Genomic DNA, 26,733 nt, shown 5'->3' on the forward strand with positions numbered 1-26,733 from the left:
TGCTGCAGATGGTGAGCTGTGCTTTCATCCCGCTAGCGAGACTGGCAGCCTTCACCAAATCAGATAGCCGCCGGAAGCCAGAGAGGATTTCCTCCGACCCATAGCGACACACCTATTGGTGCCGACATGAGCGACCACCTGCAGATGGGTGTACCATGTACCCTTCGTGGCATCCGGAAGGATCCTTGCCGCAACTGGAATGACTCCCCCCGGTATGCACACGGAGTGCACATTGGTTTTCTTCCCCTCCCATGAAGCCATATCCCTAAGGCGCCCCATTACGCGCCTGACGTTGGAGCTCCCAACTACCAGTAAACCCACCCTCTGCGACCGCCCGGATCTTGCAGACTGAGAAGCAACCTCTGGAACAGGACAAGCAGCCATGTCCGGCCGAAGTTCAGTATCAGTCGGAGACAGAGCCTGAAACCGCTTCGTCAGACAAACTGGAGAGGCCTTCCGTTCAGCCGTCCGGAGTGTCTTACGCCCCCTGCCACACCTCGAGACGACCTCCCACTCTACCACAGGTGAGGGATCAGCCTCAATGTGCGCAGTATCCCGGGCAACCACAGCCGTATTCCTATCGGGGGATGCGTGGGACGATCTGGCCGTCCGCGACAAACCCCGTCTGGACCCCCACAGTGATGCCCATTGGCAACAGCATCAAGCTGTGTGACTGAAGCCAACACTGCCTGAAGCTGGGAGCGAACGGATGCCAACTCAGCCGGCATCCGAACACAGCAGTCGCAGTCCCTATCCATGCTAAATACTGTTGTGCAAAGAACGTCTGAACTAATCTACAGAGAGCACAAACAATTCGACACAAAATTTAAATGGTAATTAAAATACAAGACTGCCTAGTAAATGCAGTAATGCTGTTACTTGCGCACTGCTGACACAGTGCTCGGCGGCAGAAGGCTAACTGTGCTAATTGAGGTTAAGTTTGGTGTCGAGTTAACAAATTTGTTTCGACATGTGCTGACTTCACTTACTTTTTATTCAATGGTCAATACTACGAACAGACTGATGGAGTTGCAATGGGAAGCCTGTTGTCACCTATTATAACCAATTTGTTAATGGGGGACTTTGAGGAACCTGCATTGGAGTCAGCGTGTTTTTTCAGATATATAGACGATACTTTTGTTGTTTGGCCTCATGGCAGTAAGAATTTAAACCGGTTTTTGGAACACCTGAAATCAATCCACCTTAATATTCAGTTCACTATGGACGTGGAAAAGAATGGATGCCTTCCCTTCCTTGATATGTTGGTTGGTTCAAATGGTTCAAATGGCTCTGAGCACTATGGGACTCAACTGCTGAGGTCATTAGTCCCCTAGAACTTAGAACTAGTTAAACCTAACTAACCTAAGGACATCACACACATCCATGCCCGAGGCAGGATTCGAACCTGCGACCGTAGCGGTCTCGCGGCTCCAGACTGCAGCGCCAGAACCGCGCGGCCACTTCGGCCGGCTGAGATGTTGGTCCGAAGGAATACTGATGGTACGTTGGGACATTCTGTTTAAAGGAAGCCTACTCACACTGACTTTTATCTGCGAGCTGATAGTTGTCACCATCCAGCTCAGCATGAAGGACTGCTTCGTACCTTGGTTTACAGGGCCCACATTATCTCAAACCCTGCAAGTTTGGCAGCTGAGCTATCACATCTCGAAGTCACCTTTCGTCAGAATGGTTACAGTAAGAGGCAGATCAAACGTGCGTTGCGCTATCACCCTTCGGTGCAACGGGTGAGTAACGATAGCAACGAAGTGGCACCTAAGTCTACGGCCTTTTTGCCTTACGGAGGAAGCATTTCCAACAGAATTGGACGTATTTTGCGCATTTATGATGTGAAATGTGTTTCTCGACCACCTTCTAAGATTAAGGCCCTGTTGGAGTCCGTAAAAGATGATATTAGTTTGCGTAAGGCTCGTGTGTATCGCATTCCTTGCAGTTGTGGCGTGTCATATATTAGTCAGACAATCAGGACTGTGGAAGACCGGTGTACTGAACATAAGCGTCACACACGCTTACAACAGCAACCTTATAAACAGAGATGGTCGATGTTTTCTAAATACTGCTTGGAATCTGGCTCTGTCTCTCATCAAAAAACAGAGGTACAGAGTTGTGGCTACCTCACCTGTTGATTACCAGTCACTATCGATATTTCTGGTGTTGGTTATCTTTGGTTGTGTGTTGTTACTTGTTCTGTGTGTGGTATCTTCCTTGTTTGTCCTCTGTGAACCGAGGTATTAAATTCCCTTGTACATTGCTTCCTCCTTGCAGTTGTGCCTTGAGAATGGCAGGGTGTGCTCCTACCGAAATATCGGCGGTGGTCGACGACGTCACCCGGCAGCAAACTTGTAAATTATTTGAACATTTACCCTGTTGCCCATTTCTTCTTACTGCCTGCTCGATAGCTCTCAAACGAAACCACCTCAATATCTCTACTCACTCCATCCTCATATTAGCTAGTCATGGACAGTTTTGAACATGTTCTTTAACATGACTATTCATCTGGCGATGATTACCAAGTACTTTATTCCTTATATATGTGGACCTCTTTGTTTCTTTCTCCGCGTATGCCCTTTATTCCTAACGTCTCTTGGAATGCCCTTTTTCCAATAGATCTAATATCTTCCTTGCAGGTTTTCCATATCAATGTCGTATAGTTATGTGTCTCAGGAACATTTCGGAAAACTCATACCACAATTCTGTCAGCTTCTAAAAGCCAACGGCAATTTTCGGTCTCAGATAGCAAAAATTTCTCATTTAGGTTGTTTTCCAAAACAAACTTCCAGTACAGTAAGAATGTCAGGTTATCTTTTTTACTGCAGGTGGAAGTGCAGTGTCATTTGCAAACGGTAGCGTTGGCGCCGAATTTCCATGGATTTTATTGAACATTTCTCCATTTCTTCGTCCTTTGTCTCTCCTAATTGGTTAGGTAGATAATGTAAATCGCTTCCAAAGATCATAACGCACTTTAGATAATATATCATCGAGAACGCTGTTTCAAGGTGACAATGTGCGTTTGGTCTCCACTCGAATCTTCCACCACAAAAGGGTATGAGTTTGCTGAGCTCACTGAAGGTACGTTTCATTTCTCCTGCTGCGTGGTATAGTAACCAGAAGATGTAGAGTTTGGTCCTGTGTCAACTTAAGGAATAAGCATAATATCCTATCCCAGACGACAGAAGAAAGAAGTTCATCTATTTTACACAAGCTAATGGAATTCTGAGATTATGACGCCAGGCACTTAAAAAGTACGATTCGATACCTTTGCTTTCTAGTAAAAATGGAAAATGGAGGCATCATTTGTGGTACAATACTGATATGTAAAAAGTGTTTGTCTATTACAGAACAACAAAGGGGTAGCATGTATGTTTTCGGCAGCCTCAGCAATCGTTGCTTATTTATAACTAGCTTATACACTGTATGCACAAAATAGAGTAACAACTATACTATGCACAGCTAAAAAGGCGAAATAACGATGTTTTGTGGATAATTTTTGCTTTCATCTGTTAGGTTAGCACAAATGAAACCCATGCAAAAAATCCGATCCCTATGTATACGAATATTAATCCATTCCGTGTGCAAGAAAGACAACACCTGTTACTAACACACCTTTTCATGAAATTTTCATTACTTAAGCTACCTATAGAAAAATACAGAAATACTACACTACCTTTTCACTAATTACGAGTTCAGATAAGATTGCAGCGAGTATGACCGACTAATACCTGACAAAACTGTATTCCACAACACTGACGCACCGAAGATTTTAAATAATGGTGCGAATGGAAGTGGGCACCTATGGATGCATTAAAAAGATTGGTGTGTACGCGTCACTCATTATGAATACTGAAACAACACTATGGTAGGCGTGGAAAAATTAACTCAGAACTTCCTAAAGTGATATACGTTGTTCACTCAAACAATAATATGAAAAATAGGGGGAGTAGGCAGTAGCAAGAAAATGTTTTTGGCAGTGCCGACCCCATGGCAATAAAAATCCATTTACGGGTGTGGTTGGTGCTCCGCAAAACTGGAATAATAGCATATTAGTCCCGACCACGCATAAGTTGCGTAAAGGGCACCAGAAAGGAAGGATCTTTCTCATATAAACTCAGCCAGCGCTAACATTTTGTTGTCATGTGTACTGTTGTAGTACGAATAAGGTACTTCTACTCACAAAGATCCATCATATCGTTCCAGTAGAAATAGCTATGGGCAGTTGTCTCTGTTTTAATCAGGATTCCACTACGTAAAGGGACACTCACAAGTATTTCTGCGCAAAAGACAACGATTCTTTTGTGGCTTGTCCATTTTTCTCAAACATATACCAATCTTCTCAGTTCACGTTTACCAGCACTTAACTTGTGACAAACAGTATCCAAATAAAATTGATTCAGGCTTAAAAATACTAAAATCTAGCCACAGCTTAACATAGAAAAAAACTTCATCATACAATGATCAATAGCGGAATGGAAATGGATTATTCAACAAGTTAACTAGTTAGTTACATATTCTGTAGATCATTTGAACGATGTGCAACTAGACAATTTGTAGGATATGGATACGTTATTAGTGTTAACATTAATGAACGTAAAATTTTTAGCTATCAATACATTTAATAACTAGGTTTTCTACAAGTCAATGTTTTTTAAATAAAAATTCATCCATGAGAAGTTATTATAGGATAAATTTAACTCCTTTTCTCCTTGTCGGACAGTTTATGCGTTAGGAAATAATCACTAATTCTTCTTCCTGCGTACTGGACTAAGTAGAAATAGCTTTAATAATGGATAAAAAATAATTTTTGGTTTAGTAATGTAGGTAAGGATATTACTGTTTTTCTCACATTATTATGGATTATTTATGACGAATCTCGATAGGGAATACACGTATTGGGATGGTACAGTTGAAATGAATAGCTCCTCGAAAATGTGCCACCGTGATGAGCAGCTGTGAACACATTACTCTTATTGCTCCCTTTTGTACAATCAATACTTTCTAAGTGATGAGTATCCCAAAAACTTATTCCATAAGACACTGTTGAGTATAAATATGCGAAATATGTCCGAAGACTGAGTTTTTTGTTTCCAAGACTAGCAACTATATGAAGAGAAAAAGTAGCTGAACAGCTTAGTAATATGCTTCTTGCAGTTCAGCTTACTGTCTATGTACACCCAAGATTTGGAGCATTCTGTTCTTTTAATGACTGCTTCTCAAGTGCTACATCATGCGTTGGTATGTATCTATTTGTTGCACAGAATTGAATATATTATGTTTTCTCAAAATTAAGGGCGAGCCCATTTGCAAAGAACGACTTAATAATTCTTTGAAAAACTTTATTAACAATCTCTTCTGTTGCTTTCTCTCTAACTGGATTTATTATACCACTAGAATTATTTGCTAAAAGTACAATTTCTGCTTACTGAATATTAAATGAAACATCATTGACATATGTAAGGAACAGCAGTGGACTCAAACTTGAGCCTTGTGGGACTCCCTTCGTGATTTTTTTTCTTTTTTCATCAATAACATTATTTCACCTTCGAACAATAAATTATTCAGGACAACTTTCTGCATTCTGCCTGTTATGTGTGTAAAGATATCAGTTCAAAAAAAATTAATTTTTCTAAGACAGTTACATGACATAAGGATTCAGATCCCTTTGAAAAATGACAAACATACCAATCAGCAACGTTTTGCTTTTATAGGCTTGGCATATTTGATGAGTGAATGTGTAAATAGCATGCTCAGTCGAGCAACTCTTTTGGAATCTAAACTGTGACCTATTAAGAAAATTGATTCTACTTAAATATGGGAATAGAAGACATTATTTTTTCGAATGCATTGAACATGGACGTTAATGATTTAAATCTTTCTTGTCATCTTTCTTATAAAGAGGTTTAACAGTTGGAGGTTTTAGTCTGTCTGGTACAATTATCTGTGCCAGAGATGCACTGCATATTTTACTGTGGACATTACTTATTAAGAACAACTTTCGAGAATTCTGTTTTAAATTCCATCAACACTGTATGAGGTTTTGTTTTTTAGAGCCTGTTTAGTTATATTAGTTACGGTGAAGGTTGTTAGTGGTATTTCCCCTTGTTTAAAGTTTCGTGGAATGACATTTTCCATTTTTTTTTTTTGCTTCTTCAGATGACCCATTTACTTCTATTTCCGCTGCAACTTTTATAAATTTATTGTTAAAAATATTCTCAACTTGTAAATTATCACTCAAATCATTAATAGACTAGCTGTACACTGACTAACTGTTGTGTTTCCATTTCACAATATCCCATATAGCTTTAATCTTATTGTCTGCACTGTTAATTTTTGTCACAACAAGCATATTTCTGGATATTTTAATGACTTTGCTTGAAATTTTACAATGTTTTTTGTAGAATGCAAGTAATGTGGGATCATGACATATTATGACCTTTCTATTAATTTCTCTTTTCCCCTTACATGATATTTTAATCCCTTTAGGTATTCATGGTTTACTTGTTTCCTTAATAGCCCTTCTAGATAACTTTTTAGTAAAGCTACTTTCAAATACTGACACAAATTTACTATGTAATATATTTAACTTATTCTATAAATCCTGTTCTCAATAATAAGACTGACAGCTTTGTACGAGCTATAAGATGGTACATTGTTTATTTTCATTAAGTGTGCATCTTGACCAGATAGTCCATTAACAACTGGTTGCATATAAATTGTTTCAGCCTGAGCACTGTCTTTAAAAATGTTATCAGTCAGGCTCCCACTCTCTTGCTACTCGGGAGCTGGAAAATTTACTACCGAAATCGCACTGAAACAGCAAAATAAGGATTCCAATTCATTTTTCTGAGAGTCTTTTAAGTAATCTACAATGAAATTTCTACAAAATGCTAACTGTTTCTTTGTGTTTGACAGGTATCTCAATAATGCATCTAGATTTCTCATAAGTGGCTGAAAATTTCCTAGGGGGGTCTACAGAGTGTTAAAATTTTGCGTTCCATTGGGCCCCAGCACAGTATACATCATTATACAGCACAACGAAAATGAAAACCAATACTAGCTGCAATAAGGTAATATTATACGACAGGCTGTTTGCAGCTTATTGCTTCTATCCAGTATTCAACAATACCAACTCACAAGTAGATGCTTCTAGGTTCTGACTTATACGAAAACATCTCGTATCAATTTTTTTCTTTGTGTCCAAGCATTAGATATGTTGCGGCTCGTCCATTTTCCATGTTAACTCTACACGAAAGTGATGGTAGTCTACAATCCCTTATATTTAACGTCTCTGTCCCTGTGGTCACATGGTTTTCACAGAGGCACAGAACATTTGTCACTTCAGGATCTTCCATGTCTTCTAGTCATACCAGAAGCTCATTTACCTTGTTTTCTAGTCAACATATATTATGATGAAACCAATTAACTTAAGTTTTCTGTAAATTGTTACATACACTATGACCTCGTGTGCTTGTGGTTCCCTCGCACTTTCTGCAGGGTTCTGAGCTGATCAATCCCCTTTCCCATACAGATGGGGGCCATGCCTTGTATGTCCCTATCTCCCAATTGCAGCAACGGGTACACCACAGTTTGAGACTTTTATTCAGTCAAAAGCAACCGAATCACCTCTGTGCTTAGACAGCAGTGTTAACCCAGAGCTGATCCTGGTGCTGGAAGACTCCATAGACCCCACACGAGTATGAGCTGTTGCTGCCCCTATTTCCTCCAGGTCACCTTCATTACAGTTTTCTTAATTGCTAGCCAGGCTACTTCCTATTCCTCCTACTATATGTACTTGATCGTCTTCATCAAAATCTCTGCTCAGAGCCCTCATGTTCTCTGGCACTTGACTAAATTTGGCAGTATTTTCCATGATGCTTGTTAACAGTTATTCTAACCTAGAATTTCCAGTAGCATTTAGCCTACAGCCCTCCTGTGATTTCTCCTAGCAGCAGGACTATTTTCTGTCTACTGCGAATCTACTGCTCTCTACCTTGCTCACAAACTGCCTGAGGCTCTTCCCCTACTTGTCACACTGACAGCTAACTGGAATCTGAAATGTGATTTCTGACGTGTTCTCCTTTTTCTTATTGTCAGTTAACTTTCCCCAGCAGCCGTTGTTTCTTTCCCTCTTCAACCTAATTCAAAATACATTTCTAACTCTTCCTGAAGGGCGCTGAAGCAGTAGGGAGCTGGGTGAGGAGTGGTAAGGTACTGAGATTACAAAATTATATACACTTGAACAGCAGTTTACTATCAAAACAATTAATCTATTAAGTGTTAGAAAATACACTGTTTGACAGTAGGAGCACTGGTGACTAGCGAATAAAGTAGTTAAAGCCAAGGCCCACTGTAGCAACAGATACAGTTATCGAAATGCACGAATGCAATGTGAAATAAAGATCACAATACATTGGCGAGCCCAAAACAAAATTTCTGACATAATTTAAAGCACTAAGCACCATCAGGAAAACTTATCAACTGCATATGGTGTTACTTGTTAACAGATGATAACAGGTCAAGAACTTCAATTGATCAAACTAATAACTACACTTAAGAACTGCACAAACTGCTTGAGGCCCAACGATAAATAGCTACCACGCAATGCCAAAATAGTTTAAATTATTATCCAGTTGCAACAATATTTATTAACAGACAATTACAAGTCAAGAACATCAACTGCTGAAACCGGTATCTACACTTAGCAACTGCACAAACGGCTTAAGGCCCAATGATAAATGTCTATCACGCTGAAGCCAAAATAATTTCAACTACTTAAATTTTACGTACAAATTTTATTAATGAACACCATGCGGTGGCCTTAAAGACCAGTTTACTACAACACTGACCCATGTCAAGTGTACAGAATTTCGCCAGAGAGAAATTTATTAGCATTTCAGACAGGTAACTGAATCAAAGGCCGTGCAAACAAGCTTTCTTATTTATGAAGGTGCTTTAAAATTTACGTGAAATTTGATTAAAATACAAGAACTCCATTAGTAACTATTTTTGATTGACCTTAACGATACGTCTGAACACGCCTCCGTAGGTAGACAGGTTTTCAGGCATAGAAACACAATCAGCTTTCCGGTGAAATGGCCAATCAAAACAAACGTTCAAGGCAGGAAGTTCGTAAGACTTCGAGGCGAATCGTCTAGAAACAGACAGTATGCCACAAATGGCCTAACCAAAATTACACTAAGGCCCCCTTCCAGTAGTGTTGCTGAGATTCTCTTAAGTGAGGCTGAAAAGAAATCAGTTTCATTAAATCATAAGGGAAATTAATTGTAAATATAATCGGTAACACATACAACAGAAACATAGAACATCGAAGTAGAGCAAACGCTTAATCTCAGAAATTACAGGTAAGCGCGCAACACTAATAGCCGACCAAATATACAGAAGGAATCAGCTGAGCCTCACGAGCAGAAACGGCATACAAACAAATTACAAGGTAATTATTACACAGGCCGTTAGTTCGGAAAATAGCTAACAAATAATACTCATCCTCTAGAAACAGCTGGCCATCTGTCTTACCAGAATAGATACCCTTTTCACAGATGTGTGAGTAATTTACATTACAAAATTATTTGGCGACTGCCACGAGGCCATCTGAAGCTTTTTCCGGGTTCGCTCCCGAGTTCAATAAATAAGGCATTAAATAATGGCTAATCTCGCCTGTAACTCACACATACTAGCAGCATTAAACACCGTTCTAATAAAATGTAAAACACCAACGAATAAACGCGTTAAAAACTCTTTTAGTAAAATACATAACCCCTATGAATAAAAGAAGGTGGCAAGCACTGAATATGTGATACACCACTTAACGTCAGCAGGGAGTGCGTTACACACCATCGTACTGTAATACAAAACATCAATGAATTAAAGAAGGCTGGCGAACAATGAATAGGTAATAAGCCACACAAATGCTTGGTGTAATGACTGGCAGTAATCTCTCAATATTAGTAAGTGTAACCTACTGCGTATAACAAGGCGAAAATCCCCATTAATATACGAGTACAAAATAAATGATCAGTCTTTGGAAGTGGTAACATCAGTCAAGTATCTGGGTGTGACCATTCGAAATGATCTCAAATGAAATGATAAGATTACACAAGTAACGGGTAAGGCAAACTATAGATTGCGCTTTATTGGTAGAATCCTGAAGCGATGCAGTCCTTCAACAAAGAAAAAAGCTTACAATACGTTAGTTCGTCCAGTCATAGAGTATTGTTCATCTGTATGGGACCCTTCTCAGCTGGGTCTGATTCAAGAGATTGAGAAGGTTCAAAGAAGAGCGGCAAGATTCGTGACTAGTACATTTAGCCATCGCGAGAGCGTTACAAATCTCATAGAAAGTTTGAAGTGGGACACACTTGCAGATAGACGACGCGCTAAACAGAAGGGGCTGCTCACTAAATTCCGAAATCCAATCTTCACCGTGGATGTAGAGCATATATTATTACCACCAACTTTCAAACTGCGCAATGATCACCATTCAAAGATAAGGGAAATAAGAGCTCGTACTGTGGCGTTCAGAGAGTTGGTTTTCTCTCGCGCGATCCGCGAGTGGAACAGAGGGAGGGAAATATGGCGCAAATTGTGCCCTCCGCCACACACCGCTTGGTGGCTATCGGAGTATATATGTAGATATTTAGATGTAGATAAGCAGTTTGTAGTTGACTTTAAAGAAAAATTTGATACAAAGTTCATGCTTCCATACACAAACAATCAAGCCATGCAACCAAGTAACATGAGTAGCCACCAAAAAACAAAATACAATCAACAAATCGCGAATGTGTGTTCAGAAAATCAACTGAACTTATCCTGGTAGAAAAATACAAACTAGACCTTCACTCTCAACAAAAAACTAAGAAACGATCACAAGACCCGAAAGTAACCAGGATGCAGTGCGTCACACATCAGTTGAGAATGGCCTCACCTTACAGACCACAATATGGTGACGCAACGGTTCCCCGAGCAGTCCCGCTTCCTCCAACAGTAGAGTAGCTGGCAGTGAAACTCCACCTGGTGTCCTGGTACTAATAGCACTCCACAGACCAGGCCCAACACAGCGCTCACACGTCCTAGGCAAAACTGGACGTCCAGTTCTCCACGACGGTGCCAGCAAGTCACTTCTCCTTGCTGGCACTGAGCGAGGTAGCGCAGCGGTTAGCACACTGGACTCGCATTCGGAAGGACGACGATTCAGACCCCACGTCCGGCCATCGTGGTTCAGGTTTTCAGTGATTTCCATATATTGAGTAAGTCAAATACCGGGATATTTACTTTGAAAGGGCATGCCTGCTTTCCTTCTCCATCCTTCCCTGAACCAAGCTTCTGCTCCGTGTCTAATGACCTCGTTGTCGGCATTATCCCTTGCTTGCCGAGCACGCCGCTGCATCACTGTCTGCGGTTGCTAGCGCGCCCTCTTGCAAGTAGTCCCAACTACAGGGCAGAGAGATACACAGGGTAGATACAATCTATTACTGAGTACCTAGAATGTTACACGCGCGCCGCACAGACACAAATACTTCTTCCACGATTCTCATGTCTCCCCTGCATATTCTACCGTTCCACAGGAGAGTGTCATCTGACGTTTTACTGGATACAGTCAACCTAATGAAACACCAACCCACAGTGCTGAAATCTTTCTCCCATACTGACTAACCAACGAAAACATCCACATTGGCTACATATGACTCTACTTTTAAAGTCAACTAAAAAGTACTAACACTCATTTACACTGCAGTAAGCAAGAACTTGTGAAAAATTATCTATCGATGATTTGCGCAGCTGACTTCCAGCTTGCAGGCAGATGTAAACACGAAAATGTAAACATCACACAGATATTCAGCGAACTTAAGTTTCAAATCACAGAAGACACGAAACAAATGGAAACTAAAATAGGAAGAATCTTCTCTGAAAAATATTAAACAGATAATATCCGGAAATAATGAAAAAGCACAGTAATGTATACGAAAAGTGCACGTTCCGTTCCACACTAGTGATTTCGCTACGATATTGAGTGGTAGACTGTTGACTGTTAAATAAATCGAAGAAACTATACAAAACAGCTACATAACTAGTTAAAAAGATGAAGACGTAGGAAGTGAGAAGGTAAGAGAGGAGAAAGAAAGAAAGAAAGAAAGAAGGACAGAGAAAGAGAGCACCTGAGTAGACGAAAGTAAAAATTGAAGTTCCATATAATTGCTAAAAGAAGGAAGAAAGCAGCCAAACATCAATGGAGCCCAAAGCACATACTAGGAATGTAAACAACGTGTTTTTTTAGTTCAGTGACTCAGTTTCAGAGTGCTGTTCACTAAAATCAAATGTACAGAATGAAGCTATGAACTTCACAAATACTTCGTTTCATTTTATTTCAGAGCCTTCCGTGACACAGTCCCTGTTTTTCTAGAAACCAAGTCTGGAGTAGCGCGATATAGCTACGTCTTCAGCATATGCCAAGTGAGTAATTTTCTTAACCAGACAACTCAGATCAGCAGATAGTAAGTAATTTCTTATTTACATAAAAAGACGTTTTTATTTACAAAACAAGTATTCCTTAACTCCGCTTTGAATTTATTTATTTTTACTTGAAGGAGTAATAGTGTGACTTGTGTAACCTTTCTACTCTGCTGGTCATTAAAATTGCTACACCAAGAAGAAATGCACATGATAAACGGGTATTCATTCGACAAATATTTATACTAGAACTGACACGTGATTACATTTTCACGCAATTTGGGTGCATAGATCCTGAGAAATCAGTACCCAGAACAACCATCTCTGGCCGTAATAACGGCCTTGATACGCCTGGGCATTGAGTCAAACAGAGCTTGGATGGCGTGTACAGGTACAGCTGCCCATCCACCTTCAGCACGATACCAGAGTTCAACAAAAGTAGTGACCTGCGTATTGTGACAAGCCAGTTGCTCGGCCACCGTTGACCAGACGTTTTTAATTGGTGAGAGATCTGGAGAATGTGCTGGCCAGGGCAGCAGTCGAGCATTTTCTGTATCCAGAAAGGCCCGTACAGCAGCTGCAACATGCGATCGTGCATTATCCTGCTGAAATGTAAGGTTTCGCAGGGATCGAATGAAGGGTAGACCCACGGGTCGTAACACATCTGAAATGTGACGTCCACCCTTCTAAGTGCCGTCAGTAAGAACAAGAGGTGACCGAGACGTTTAACCAATGGCACCCCATACCGTCACGCCGGGTGATAGGCCAGTATGGCGATGACGAATACACGCTTCCAATTTGCGTTCACCGCGATGTCGCACAAACATGGATGCGACCATCATGACGCTGGATTCGACCGAAAAAAGTGACGTTTTCCCATTCGTGCGCCCAGGTTCGTCGTTGAGTACACCATCGCAGGCGCTCTGGTCTGTGATGAGGGGTCAATGGTAACCGCAGCCATGGTCTCCGAGCTGATAGTTCATGCTGCTGCAAACGTCGTCGAACTGTTCGTGAAGATGGTTGTTGTCTTGCAAACGTCCCCATCTGTTGACTCAGGGATCGATACGTGGCTGCACGATCCGTTACAGCCATGCGGATAAGATGCCTGTCATCTCGACTGCTAGTGATACGAGGCCGTTGGGATCCAGCACGGCGTTCCGTATTACCCTCCTGAACCCACTGATTCCATATTCTGCTAACAGTCATTGGATCTCGACCAACGCTAGCAGTAATGTCGCGATACGATAAACCGCAATCGTGATAGCCTACAATTCGACCGTTATCAAAGTCGGAAACGCGATGGTACGCATTTCTCCTCCTTACACGAGGCATCACAACAACGATTCATCAGGCCATGTCGGTCAACTGCTGTTTGTGTATGAGAAATCGGCTTGAAACTTTCCTCATGTCAGCACGTTGTGTCGCCACCTTCGCCAACCTTGTGTGAATGCTCTGAAAAGCTAATCATTTGTATATCACAGCATCTTCTTCCTGTCGGTTAACTTTCGCGTCTGTAGCACGTCATCTTCGTGGTGTAGCAATTTTAATGGCCAGTAGTGTATTTACTGTATAGCCTGTAACCTACAGCAGATGTGTAATCTTTAATTTTCTACGTCTTAGCATAACTTTTCAGTACGCTTCTCTCTACTATTTAATGTTTCCGAAACATTAGACAAACTGTTCTGTAGTTGCAATGTCACCTCTGAACTGAGCCTGAATGAAATGATTGATTCTGTCTCGTTCTACAAGAATGCAAAGTCTCCGTGTAATATTCAGAATGCAAAAAGAAACTGATGGCTGTGCAGCCAGTGTACGGTTACGTAGACGTAATATAACTGGGCTACTATGAAGCAGAAATTAGCTGTGTTAATGGCTAAATATGAGATAATACAGAAATTTTCAAACGTGCTTTCAAAATATAGTTTTTACATTTCCGAAAAGAAACTAAGTAAATGTAAATAATTTATAGAAAATATCATTAATGACCATTACTGTCTTATTATGATACCTGAATTTCAGTCACTGCAATTAGTACTACACCGTATAGCATGTTTTTTGTACTGTTATATGAAATTTAATTTCGTTAATCTGAAGTTGGTAATCCACATTGTTTAACGCTTGAACACAAAAAGTAACTATCCATGATGCACTCAACAGCTTCCCGCGCAACAACCAGAACTTGAAACAGTGAACTGTAGCATGTTAAGTTTGAAAGCGGTTATTAATGCAACTTCTAGATTATGTACAAAATTATCAATAGAAAGGCAAACGGCTCTGATTTTTCCAGCCCATAAGAAGGGTGACATATCTAAATGTGACAGCTACCTAGGAAACGCCCTGCTTAATACATGTTACACGATCCTGTCCAACTGCTTCATATCAACTGGTTGTAATTAAAGTACACGTCCTTTGTGGGCTGTAATTATCAGCAAAACTTGGCAGGTATGCTAATACGTCAATCAGAACCGATTTAAGCTGAAAAAAATTACTTCCAATTTCGGTCATCAGGAGTAATTCTGGCTCTGTGAATACAGGAAAGTCATATAGAAATGGGTTAGGACCGTGAAGTCTGCCGAAAAGCTCAAACAAGTGCGAAAGGCACAATGTTGGTTTTATTATTACATAATTTGATCATCATAAGCACGGGATACGTTGGCGAGATGCTGCATCCGTATAACGATGTGAACAGCAACTCCTCGCAGCAGTTCGGGTGGAGTCTGAGCAATATGTTCCCGTATGATAGTCTTCATATCAGGTAATAACCGAACGTGTCCCTGGTAAATGCGTTCTTTTAGGTATCCCCTGAGCCAAAAGTCACTTGGATTCAAATCACGTGATCTTGCAGGCTATGCGTCTGGAAAACCACTGGAGATAACACGTTCGTGGAAGGTAGCAAAAAAGCAGATCTTTCGCTGGGTTACCGACATGAGGCGTTTCACCATCTTGCATGAAAACAGTGGTTTCCATACAGTTGTGCTCTTCCAAAACAGAAATCATATGCTGTACTAGGAGCTCTCGGTAACGTGCAGACTTTACGGTACACCTGACGGACCCTCTGGGTGTATTCTTTTCAAAGAAGAACGGACCGAGAAAAAAGATGTCTGTAAATCCACACCACACAGTCACGTTCGGCAAGTACAGTGGCTCTTCATGCACAACAAGTTGTTTAATAGAACCCCGAAGTCTGGGGTTATCTGTATTCTTTGCACACCGTAGCGTAAACTGTGCTTCGCCATTCCATGTCATCAACTTCGATTCGTACCAGAAACAGAAGTGAACGCTGCTGCTGCTTGTGGGGTTCCAGTTGCTGCACCGTCTGTATCTTATACTATTGTAAAATAGACCGAAAAACTTCCCCCTAGTGTTGACCACTGGATAGACAATTCTCCTGACACTGTAGTGGAAACGTGCTGCATAGTCAGTTTCTAGATGGCAACCTCGCCAGTAACGTCTACTGGGATTGGACGCCGCCCTTCCAGGTGCCACACCAAGCTCAACCTTGTTTTCGAATTCCATTGCCATCTTCTTTAAATCATTTAATGACATCAGGCCACTCCTCATACCTTTCAGTTGGCGATAGTCTCTCAATATGGCGCTGCAAATGTTGCCGTTCATATAAAACAACTTCATTAACTGGGCACGGCCTCGCTTCTCGATAGCCACACTGTTCACTCACATTATGGCTTGTCAAATGATAGCTTGAACATCATACCATCGTACAAACAATGTACAGCACCAGATTTGCACCTGGTGGACAAAATTGGAATTAATTTTTTGCAGCGTAAATCGGTTCCGCAATTACGCATTAGCAGATCTACTACGTTTGGCTGCCAGACGATAATTACAGCCCACACTGCTCCACTTTCAACCTTTGCCAGAATCAGTAATTGGTGAATACGGGGCAGATTTTCGCTCAAGGCGACCAACGTATCACAACTTGGTTCTCTGCCAGCTCTCTGAAAACCTGAGGGAACAGGACAAAGAACTGCACATTTTGTTTGTTGATTTCAAGAAGGCCTATAATTGCATACATCGTAATAGTATGTTCCGTTGCTAAGAAACTCATCAACCTCATAAAGATCGGCCTGAGTGAAAAACGCGACAAAGTGAGGATGGAAAATCCTGGTGTCAGATGATTCTGAATTTGAAACGGCTCACAGGCAAGGGGATCGCTTATCTTCTGCACTGTTCAGTTTTCCCTTTATAAAACCGTACCTAATACTTTTAAAGACAACTTCTACGGGGTCCAAGTCGAAGAGAAGAATCTGGCATGTCTAGTCTACATGTGATTACTCTGCAATTCAACACTGATTGCCGAGCAGAGGATTCAGCGTTCCATTCTCGAAAAGCGCACGGGGACAACGAGAGCTTAAATTTTTCTGTGTGAGCTCTGATTCCTTTATTTTATTATGATGATCATTCCTCCCTATGTAGGTGGGCGCCAACAAATATTTTCACACTCTGAGCACAGATTGCCGGCCGCTGTGGCTGGGAGGCTCTAGGCGGTTTAGACCCGAACCGCGCGACTGCTACGGTCGCAGGTTTGAATCCTGCCTCGGGCGTGAATGTGTGTGATGTCCTTAGGTTAGTTAGGTTTAAGTAGTTATAAGTTCTAGGGGACTGATGACCTCAGATGATAAGTCCCATAGTGGTCAGATCCATTTGAACCATTGGAACCATTTGAGCACAGATTGGTGATTGAGATTTCATGAGATCCTGCCGCAACTAAAATCGCCATTGGATGAATGCCACCCCAATTCGCACTTTGTATCTGTGGCACTCTGTCGGTCCTATTTCGCGATAATACAGAGCGAGCTGCCCTACTTCGAACATTATCGATGTCCTCCGGCAATGCTATCGTATGCGGATCCCACACCGCACAGCAATACTGCAGAAGAGGGCGGACAAGCATACTGTGAACAGTATCTTTATTAGGTCTGTTGCATTTAGATTTGTGTCATTTATCACTTAAGGGAAATTTAAAGGTTTCCTTTCAGTACTCATGTGGACGACAACATACTTTTTATCATTTAGAGTCGCCATTTTTTGCATCATATAGATACCTTGTGTAAATACACTCCTGGAAATTGAAATAAGAACACCGTGAATTCATTGTCCCAGGAAGGGGAAACTTTATTGACACATTCCTGGGGTCAGATACATCACATGATCACACTGACAGAACCACAGGCACATAGACACAGGCAACAGAGCATGCACAATGTCGGCACTAGTACAGTGTATATCCACCTTTCGCAGCAATGCAGGCTGCTATTCTCCCATGGAGACGATCGTAGAGATGCTGGATGTAGTCCTGTGGAACGGCTTGCCATGCCATTTCCACCTGGCGCCTCAGTTGGACCAGCGTTCGTGCTGGACGTGCAGACCGCGTGAGATGACGCTTCATCCAGTCCCAAACATGCTCAATGGGGGACAGATCAGGAGATCTTGCTGGCCAGGGTAGTTGACTTACACCTTCTAGAGCACGTTGGGTGGCACGGGATACATGCGGACGTGCATTGTCCTGTTGGAACAGCAAGTTCCCTTGCCGGTCTAGGAATGGTAGAGCGATGGGTTCGATGACGGTTTGGATGTACCGTGCACTATTCAGTGTCCCCTCGACGATCACCAGTGGTGTACGGCCAGTGTAGGAGATCGCTCCCCACACCATGATGCCGGGTGTTGGCCCTGTGTGCCTCGGTCGTATGCAGTCCTGATTGTGGCGCTCACCTGCACGGCGCCAAACACGCATACGACCATCATTGGCACCAAGGAAGAAGCGACTCTCATCGCTGAAGACGACACGTCTCCATTCGTCCCTCCATTTACGCCTGTCGCGACGCCACTGGAGGCGGGCTGCACGATGTTGGGGCGTGAGCGGAAGACGGCCTAACGGTGTGCGGGACCGTAGCCCAGCTTCATGGAGACGGTTGCGAATGGTCCTCGCCGATACCCCAGGAGCAACAGTGTCCCTAATTTGCTGGGAAGTGGCGGTGCGGTCCCCTACGGCACTGCGTAGGATAATACGGTCTTGGCGTGCATCCGTGCGTCGCTGCGGTCCGGTCCCAGGTCGACGGGCACGTGCACCTTCCGCCGACCACTGGCGACAACATCGATGTACTCTGGAGACCTCACGCCCCACGTGTTGAGCAATTCGGCGGTACGTCCACCCAGCCTCCCGCATGCCCACTATACGCCCTCGCTCAAAGTCCGTCAACTGCACTTACGGTTCACGTCCACGCTGTCGCGGCATGCTACCAGTGTTAAAGACTGCGATGGAGCTCCGTATGCCACGGCAAACTGGCTGACACTGACGGCGGCGGTGCACAAATGCTGCGCAGCTAGCGCCATTCGACGGCCAACACCGCGGTTCCTGGTGTGTCCGCTGTGCCGTGCGTGTGATCATTGCTTGTACAGCCCTCTCGCAGTGTCCGGAGCAAGTATGGTGGGTCTGACACACCGGTGTCAATGTGTTCTTTTTTCCATTTCCAGGAGTGTAGTTTTGCAATTTGCTTTGATCATCTGATGACTTTATAAAATGGCAAATGACAGCATTATCTGCAAACAATCAAAGAGGACTGCTCAGATTGTCACCTAAATCATTCATGTAGATCAGGAACAGCAGAGGGCTTATAGGTCTTCCTTGGTACCGTCAGATATTATTTCTGTTTCACTCGATGACATTCCGTCAATTCCTACGAACTGTGACGTTCTGACGGGAATTTAGGAATCCAGTCGCCTTTTCGCATTTGAGAGCGAAGTGTTGCTTGATGTACAACACGTGTCAGTGGAGGATCAGACACAGACATGAGGTAGATTAACTGTAGCGAGACGCCAACATGGCAGGAATCATCAGAAACAAGCGATTACAGTGGGCTGAACATGTGGTTTGGAAGGAAGATTACGCGTTGCCACGGAAGCTCCTGGACTTCATCCCCACAGGTAGGAGACCCCTGGCAAGGCCAAGGAAGAGGTGGAGGGATCGCCTTAATGCAGACATGTAACGGTCAGTGATAGATGGGAACGGATGGCAGATGGCAGCGATGGACTGAAGAGGATGGGGTAGGAAACTTGCAGCAGTGCGTGATCCGTTGGGCCTGATCGTGGAAAAGTAAAGTAAAAGTAAGTAATTTTTTAACATTTGTATTTTTACTACGGAGTGAAACAAGGTATTAACACCACAACACTTACGCAACACAACCTTCTACAAACGCAACCACTGTTGCGACAGCAGTTAATTCAAGGTGACTCATGTTCGGTCTTTATTAGGACAATATAGAGTGAATGTGGAAACCGACAACCATGATTGAGGTGTCGTTGTACAGCGTTACAACGCAACTTTACACATGGGAAAAGTACAACAGGCGCATAACCACAGTTGAGTATTGTTAGGATACACACTGCCGGACAAAAATTAGTACACCCTTTTAGAGGTTTCCAATTCACTCAAGATTTGTTGTTGCAACAGTACATAGTACTTGAAATGATTACATTTACAGATCAGTACCGCAATCGGTTCTGAAGTATCAGACCCATGCTGAAGCATCCATACAATACTTAGTGTATCCTCCATGGGCGGCAATACAAGCGCTGACTTTGGAATCTAGACGATCGCACAGGTGGCGAATACTGTCCTGGGATACGTTATACCACGCCTGCTCGTCCTGTTCACGTACTTTTGCAAAAGCTGTTGGTTGACGAGTCGCACGAATCACAACTTATCTCATCGTATCCCATAGGTGCTCGATTAGAGATGTCCGGAGATCATGCAGACCAGGCAAGTTGTTGCAAGCCTTGCAGAGCAAGTTGAGTTTCACGGACAGTGTGAGGGCGAGCGTTATGCTCCTGGAACAATATATCATCTTCTTGAAGCAAGAACGACAAAAGAATGGGTCTGCACGTGCCAAGCGCTGGTTAGTGTCCCCTCGAGAAACGCCAAAGGTTAAATGGAACTGTATCTCATCACAGACCGTAAGACGTGGAGTGGGGTCAGTGTGTTTTGGACGAACGCACTCTAAGAGAGAGTACTCACCAGGTCTACGTCGTATGACTTCCTAGCAGGAAAGGATGAAAGCAGATTCTTCCCAGCAGGAAGGCTACAATTTGACCCGTTGCGAACTCGCTCATTTGGCTATTGGAAGCACGGATTCATCTCCGTGGCATGGTTACCTGCTTCCTTCACACGTTTGCACCAAAACGAGACTTCTGGCTGTGAGCATTCCCCATTAAAGGGTAGACACAGATGGCACTCTGGTAGCTATGCCACTACGCTACCTGCTGGCGGACGACGTTGAAACCATTATCAGTACCTTTAGTGTGCCCCGGTGACATATGCTGTCATCAGATCAAAATCGAATTCGTCTTATCACATGTACTAATTCCTTTCCGATATTGTATGAGTTTTGCTAGCCAATTACGGCAATCGTGCTGCGCGCACACCCTACGCTATTACCAAGAAAAGTAGCAGTACAACGTTAGTATAGGTAGAGCGTTGCCAGACTGATTATAATTAGAATTAGCCACAATTATGGTAATCAGTTGGAAGCTGCGTGTGTGTCTTGAAAAGGAAAAAAAAATGGTTCAAATGGCTCCGAGGACTATGCGACTTAACTTCTGCGGTCATGAGTCGCCTAGAACTTAAAACTAATTAAACCTAACTAACCTAAGGACATCACACACATCCATGCCCGAGGCAGGATTCGAACCTGCGACCGTAGCGTCCGCGCGGTTCCAGACTGTAGCGCCTTTAACCGCTTGGCCACCACGGCCGGCTGAAAAGGAAAGCAGCTTCGACTACACTCATAGCTAGTGAGAAATAAGCGCTGATATTCTGTCGATATACAGAGTGAAATGTGTAATGCCATGAGAATAAAGTTGGTAACACGATCTGGCTCCTTGATGGTTTAGTCACACAGACCACACTTTCATGATCTCACTATAATGAAAAAAAAAAACTGTTGGCCTGCATATCCTAATATTACTTGTTCATATGAATGAACTACTTCGAAAGTGGTATGGAGTACTCTGAAGATGTGTTGCCTTTCGCTTGGAGCGTCCAGCAGTGCAATGGGGCAGTGTTCCCCGCTATGTGTACATAAATACGAAATACAGAAAACTGTTAACTAACAGAAAGATTATTTAACACAACACTAATTTTTTGTACATGTTACTGTAACAGTTCCATGAGGCAGCGGATGTTACTGTAACAGTTCGATTAGGCAGCGCAGTCACCGTCCTAATAAGAGGATTCAGCAGTGCAGCATACATAGCCTCACTTTATACAATTCTTGTAACCAAACTACCATTCAGAGAATTTCTGTTTATTGTCATTGTGCTTCAGTCACGGTTGAGTATTCGTAGATTTCATCATTAGAGTAGCTCTAACTTCAGCAGTTGCTTGACATGAGACCAAACAAGAAGATGGGCGCCAGCTAACACGGTTTGCATAAAAAGGATTATGGGTTTCTCGGTAAAATAAAATTATCAGAACTACGTTTAACCGACACTATACTGTCAAAAGGATAAAGAAACGAATTTTTCAATTGACTATCGGGTCCACAAGCAGACATAACCTCATTCACATAATGCGTTATCACAAATCTCTGAAGAAACAAATCTTCATATCTCGGGCGAGGTACCAGCTTGAATTTATCATACCACCAAGCGAAATACGTGCCAGTAATGCACGAAGGTGCCAGGTTACAAACGATTTTTTAAATAACATGCTATTTGCTCCTATTTCACTGTGCGAAATCAGGCGACCGGAGCTACACGCGCATTAATAAGCACCAACATCCTCAAGCTAGCCTCACTCGCAAAACTGAACTTCATCACAGGATATAAATACTGGATTGATCTTACTGGGTTTTCTGGATAGGGTAATGTCTTTCCAACAGCGTGGATCTCCATCAGAGATACGCAAATTCCTTTTCAACTCCATGTAGCCTCGAATGTAACTCTCTAACTCAAAACAGGCAACAGACCAGACCAACACGGAAGCAGCAGTAAAATAGCAATGGCTATCTCTGTTTGAACAATTTGCAACTCGCGAACGATTGCTAACGGTCGAGAGAAACACGACTCGCCAAATTCATACTGACACAGTGACTAGGCAAAGAGGTTGCGAAATAGCTTGTATCAATAGTGAAGATGGATGGAGCGAGATCTCATAGACTGTAGCAAGCTAAGTATCGAGATTCACAAAGAAGGTAAAACACACAGCGAGGAACTGAAAGTGCTGAGAAATTGCCTCCTTTCACAGTCTTTGCTTAACTAACTAAGAATGAAGTGCCAGAGCAACGAGACCAGTTGCAAATGATGACGTCGTTATATTAAACGTAATTCGTAACAATTCATTGGATGTGTAGATAGTAATCATACAAAAAGCGTAAATAGCGTCAATTTGGATTTAAAGTGAATTGTGCATCACTTAGGTTATTTATTTTATTTAAATTCTGTTTATTCCTCCCCCAAGAGACAGTGTGAGGTACCAAAATGATCAGTGCACTGAGGCGTTTACTTTTAATATTTGGCTGATCATGTAACCTATAATACTAAAGGTACACTTCCAAAGATGTAGTTTTGCAACGATACCACTGAAAGATGCTTCGCAGACAAACGTGTCCAAAGAGCTGCGTTCTGCGGATGGAACAGTTCTGCAGCGAGCAGCGTTTGGCGGTAAACTTTTCGGAAAGAGTTATCGGGAACAGACATGCTCTTGTGCTCTTTGTCGTCGTAGAGTTTGGAGGTCCTGTTTGAGGGTGATAGATCTTGTTCGGAGGCTGTCTCACTTAAAGCTGTTCATAGAACTATGAAACGCTATTAACACTAATGAATCGGCGTAGTCTGTTCAGTGACCACTACCAGTGGCTTGCATTGCTGCAGTAACTGAGATATATCTGATATAAGAATAAAAGCAGTTTGAAACTTCTTCAGTGTCTGCTGTCTCAATGTAATCTAATCATGAACAGACAGCTTTCCACCGTAGCATTTTTACACAGCAGTTCATCACGTGAAGTTTATAATGGGTGCAGATGGATGTAGATTCTCCCCCTAGACAGTGAAGAAGGGCCGAAGAATCATGTGGTAAGGTAATTTTAGGGATCTATGTGGGGTAAGCAGCAGCCTCGGTTTTAATGTCACTGGCGCTAGTGAGCAGTACTTGCAGCAACAAAAGCCAGAACCCTCGTACGGTGTAGAAAATCTATCGAGTTCTTTTCGAAGGAACCATACGGCTATTTGCCTGCAGATATTTTGGCAAATCTAGGAGAATGCGAAATTGCATGGCTTGTTGGGGAAATGAACCTCGTTCTGGTGCATGACAGTATATTGTCACTGTGAGGAAAATTTTGCTCTAAATTTAACCTATAATCAGGATAAGGATCCTGGTCAGTATTCCTAACACTACCAGCACTTCATCGGGTCGTCTCGGTGAATCCGCTCATATGCCTCCTGGAAGAAAAAGAAGAAAAAGAAAAAAAGATCACTCGCACCTTTGTGGTGTTCCCACATCTTTTCTGAGAGCACACAGATGTTATAGACGTTATCCCCCAGACACCATTCTTTCCAAAACAAACGTCGTATTCACGAGTCACTTCTTTAATTAGGAGCTACATTAAATCCATTATACAGTTGGACAAAATCTTTGGCAAGGAAACTCTACAATACGCAGTATAACTCAATTTCCTACATAGTGTCCTATTCGGAAGCTACACATTTTAGCCTACGAAATATAGCTTACTTACTTTACGTGGTCAGGGCCAGAGGACTGCGTGCAACTAAAACAATCTTCTCTTCCACTGGCTTTTGCACTGCACAACACAAAGCACCACTTCATTTAAACCCTGTCATTTCCTGGCACTGCGACGCAGAAGTTGGAAATTTGGCTCGACGGCGCCTACAGCCATTCTCTGTAATGGTGCGGTCCTACGACTCACCCTCCTCCTCGACGACGCTTGAAACAGGCCAGAGATCATAAATTCGTGTCACACTGACATCAAATTTCATCACAATCACGCCCAGCGCCACCGTGAACGTGTCACGCGATGAAAACATCATCACAGTCATCTCCCGCCAAGGGCGTCCAGGCTCTGGGGCTAGCGGGGTCTCACGCCAGCCCCCTCGCTCTCAGGGAAAGGAAAAAACAGTTTTATCAGGTGCATTTATCTTTAGAAAACGATCTAACAGTCGGTGTTATGTAGGTTTTAACAGGGGTGATACTGACGTCTTTTAATGGCAGCTCACAAGTCGCCATTCGTCTTCAAATTGGTTCAAATGGCTCTGAGCACTCTGGGACAGCATTTGAGGTCATGAGTCCCCTAGAACTTAGAACTACTTAAAACTAACTAACCTAAGGACATCACACACATCCATGCCCGAGGCATTCGAAGCTGCGACCGTAGCGGTCGCGCGGTTCCAAGCTGAAGCGCCTAGAACCGCTCTGCCACAGAGGACCATTCGTTTTCAAAATAATTAAAAATACTCCATATCTCCAGCTCTGTCACTCCCAGCTACAGACTATCGTATGGGTGCCCTTGTATACCCCCCCCCCCCCCCCCACTTCCTCTCACATTTTACAGCTTCTCTTGACGTCTCTACGATATGGAGGTGAGAACCACGACACCCAGAGTTCAAAATACGCGGTGTCTTATGGATGGCCGACGAAAACATATCGACACACCGCTGCTCAGAATCGACACGAAATGCCTCAGGCGGCGGCATAGATGGCGTCAATGAAACAACGCCTTCGTCTGGGAGATTCATTTGCAGATGAGAGTTTGCAACTCATCGACAACCTTAGACACTGCAGACACCCCCTGGTGTCGACCCGATCCAATCTTTCTCTAAGGAAATCATGGGGCCTTAACCCAACTAAAAATGAACTTAGCCCTTTGGAGTGGAGCTCGACCGCAGTTTTTATTTGCGTGTACAGGGTGGAATCGCTAGGGGCTCCTGTTAAACGCCCTCCTGTGGTATGATCTTGGGAGTACGGCACTGACAAGAACATTAATAAAAGAACGAAGGGTCCCTCTAAGATTCCACCCTCCCCCCCCACCACCACCCCCACAGTTTGCGAACATCCTCAGTGCCACTCGCTCGCCTTTGATGAGCACTCCAAAAACGAAATCGTCCCTACTTGCTTACTCCTCGGCTCTACAGCCCTTGAAGGGCCTTGGCCTGCATCACAATATCCTGCCATTCTATCCGATCCCTGGCTTTCCGTCTCCATCCTCTGACACCCAGTTTTTGCATGTCTTCTTCATCCACCCATCTCTTTCTGGGGCGTCCCCTCGGCCGTCTGCATCCAGCCTTGCCATCAAAAATCCTCTTTCATACTCTGTCTTCTTCCATTCTGACCACATGCCCTGCCAACCGCAGTCTTCTTATTTTAATGGTAGTAACAATGTCAGGTTCTTCAAAGAGGTGTCATAGCTCTGCATTCGTACGAATGCGCCAATCTTCTTGCTCATATACTGGGCCACAAATTTTACGTAGCACCTTTCTCTCCCATATGCTAAGGATCCTTTCCTCATTTACAGTCATGGTCCACGTTTCGGCACCATACATAACAACTGGTCTTATAATTGTTTTGTAAATGATGATTTTGGATTTTCGTAACAGAAGCGAACTCCTAAGCATGGGTAATGCGGCAAAGTAGCATCTGTTACCTGCTGCTATTCTGGCTTTCACCTCACTGCCATTGTCATTTGTCTCAGTGATAGTCAACCCAAGGTACTTGAAGTCTCTCACCCTTTCAAACTCCCTGTCGGCTATCATGAGATTTGGTAGGTTTTGTTGGTTGACAATTGCCATATACTTGGTCTTTTCGATGTTGACTGTCAGGCCATGTTCCCTTGCACCTTTCTCCAGTTGTTGATAGCCTTCGCCTAGCACAGCAGTGTTTCGTGCGAGTAATGCCACATCGTCAGCGTAGGCTAGGTACTGTAGTGAACGATTTAAGAAGGTTCCTCCTTTATTTTACTCTGACTTATGACTTTTTCTAAGCAGAGGTTGAATATCAATGAGGAGATATTTTCACCCTGTCTAAGTCCCTTCTTCCACTTCATCATAGAAAGTTTAATGAGCTTCTTAGGTATTCCAGCCTCTTCCATTACATTCTGCAATGCCACTCTTGAGATGCTATCACAGGCTTGTTTAAAGTCGATATAGACAGGCAATGACTAATGACTACGTGCTGATGGGATACTCAACCATATTGACACAGCCACAGACGAATGCCGTTAGATCGCTGCATTC

Source organism: Schistocerca nitens, chromosome 4 (assembly GCF_023898315.1).
Source record: "Schistocerca nitens isolate TAMUIC-IGC-003100 chromosome 4, iqSchNite1.1, whole genome shotgun sequence".
Classification (NCBI taxonomy): Eukaryota; Metazoa; Arthropoda; class Insecta; order Orthoptera; family Acrididae; genus Schistocerca; species Schistocerca nitens.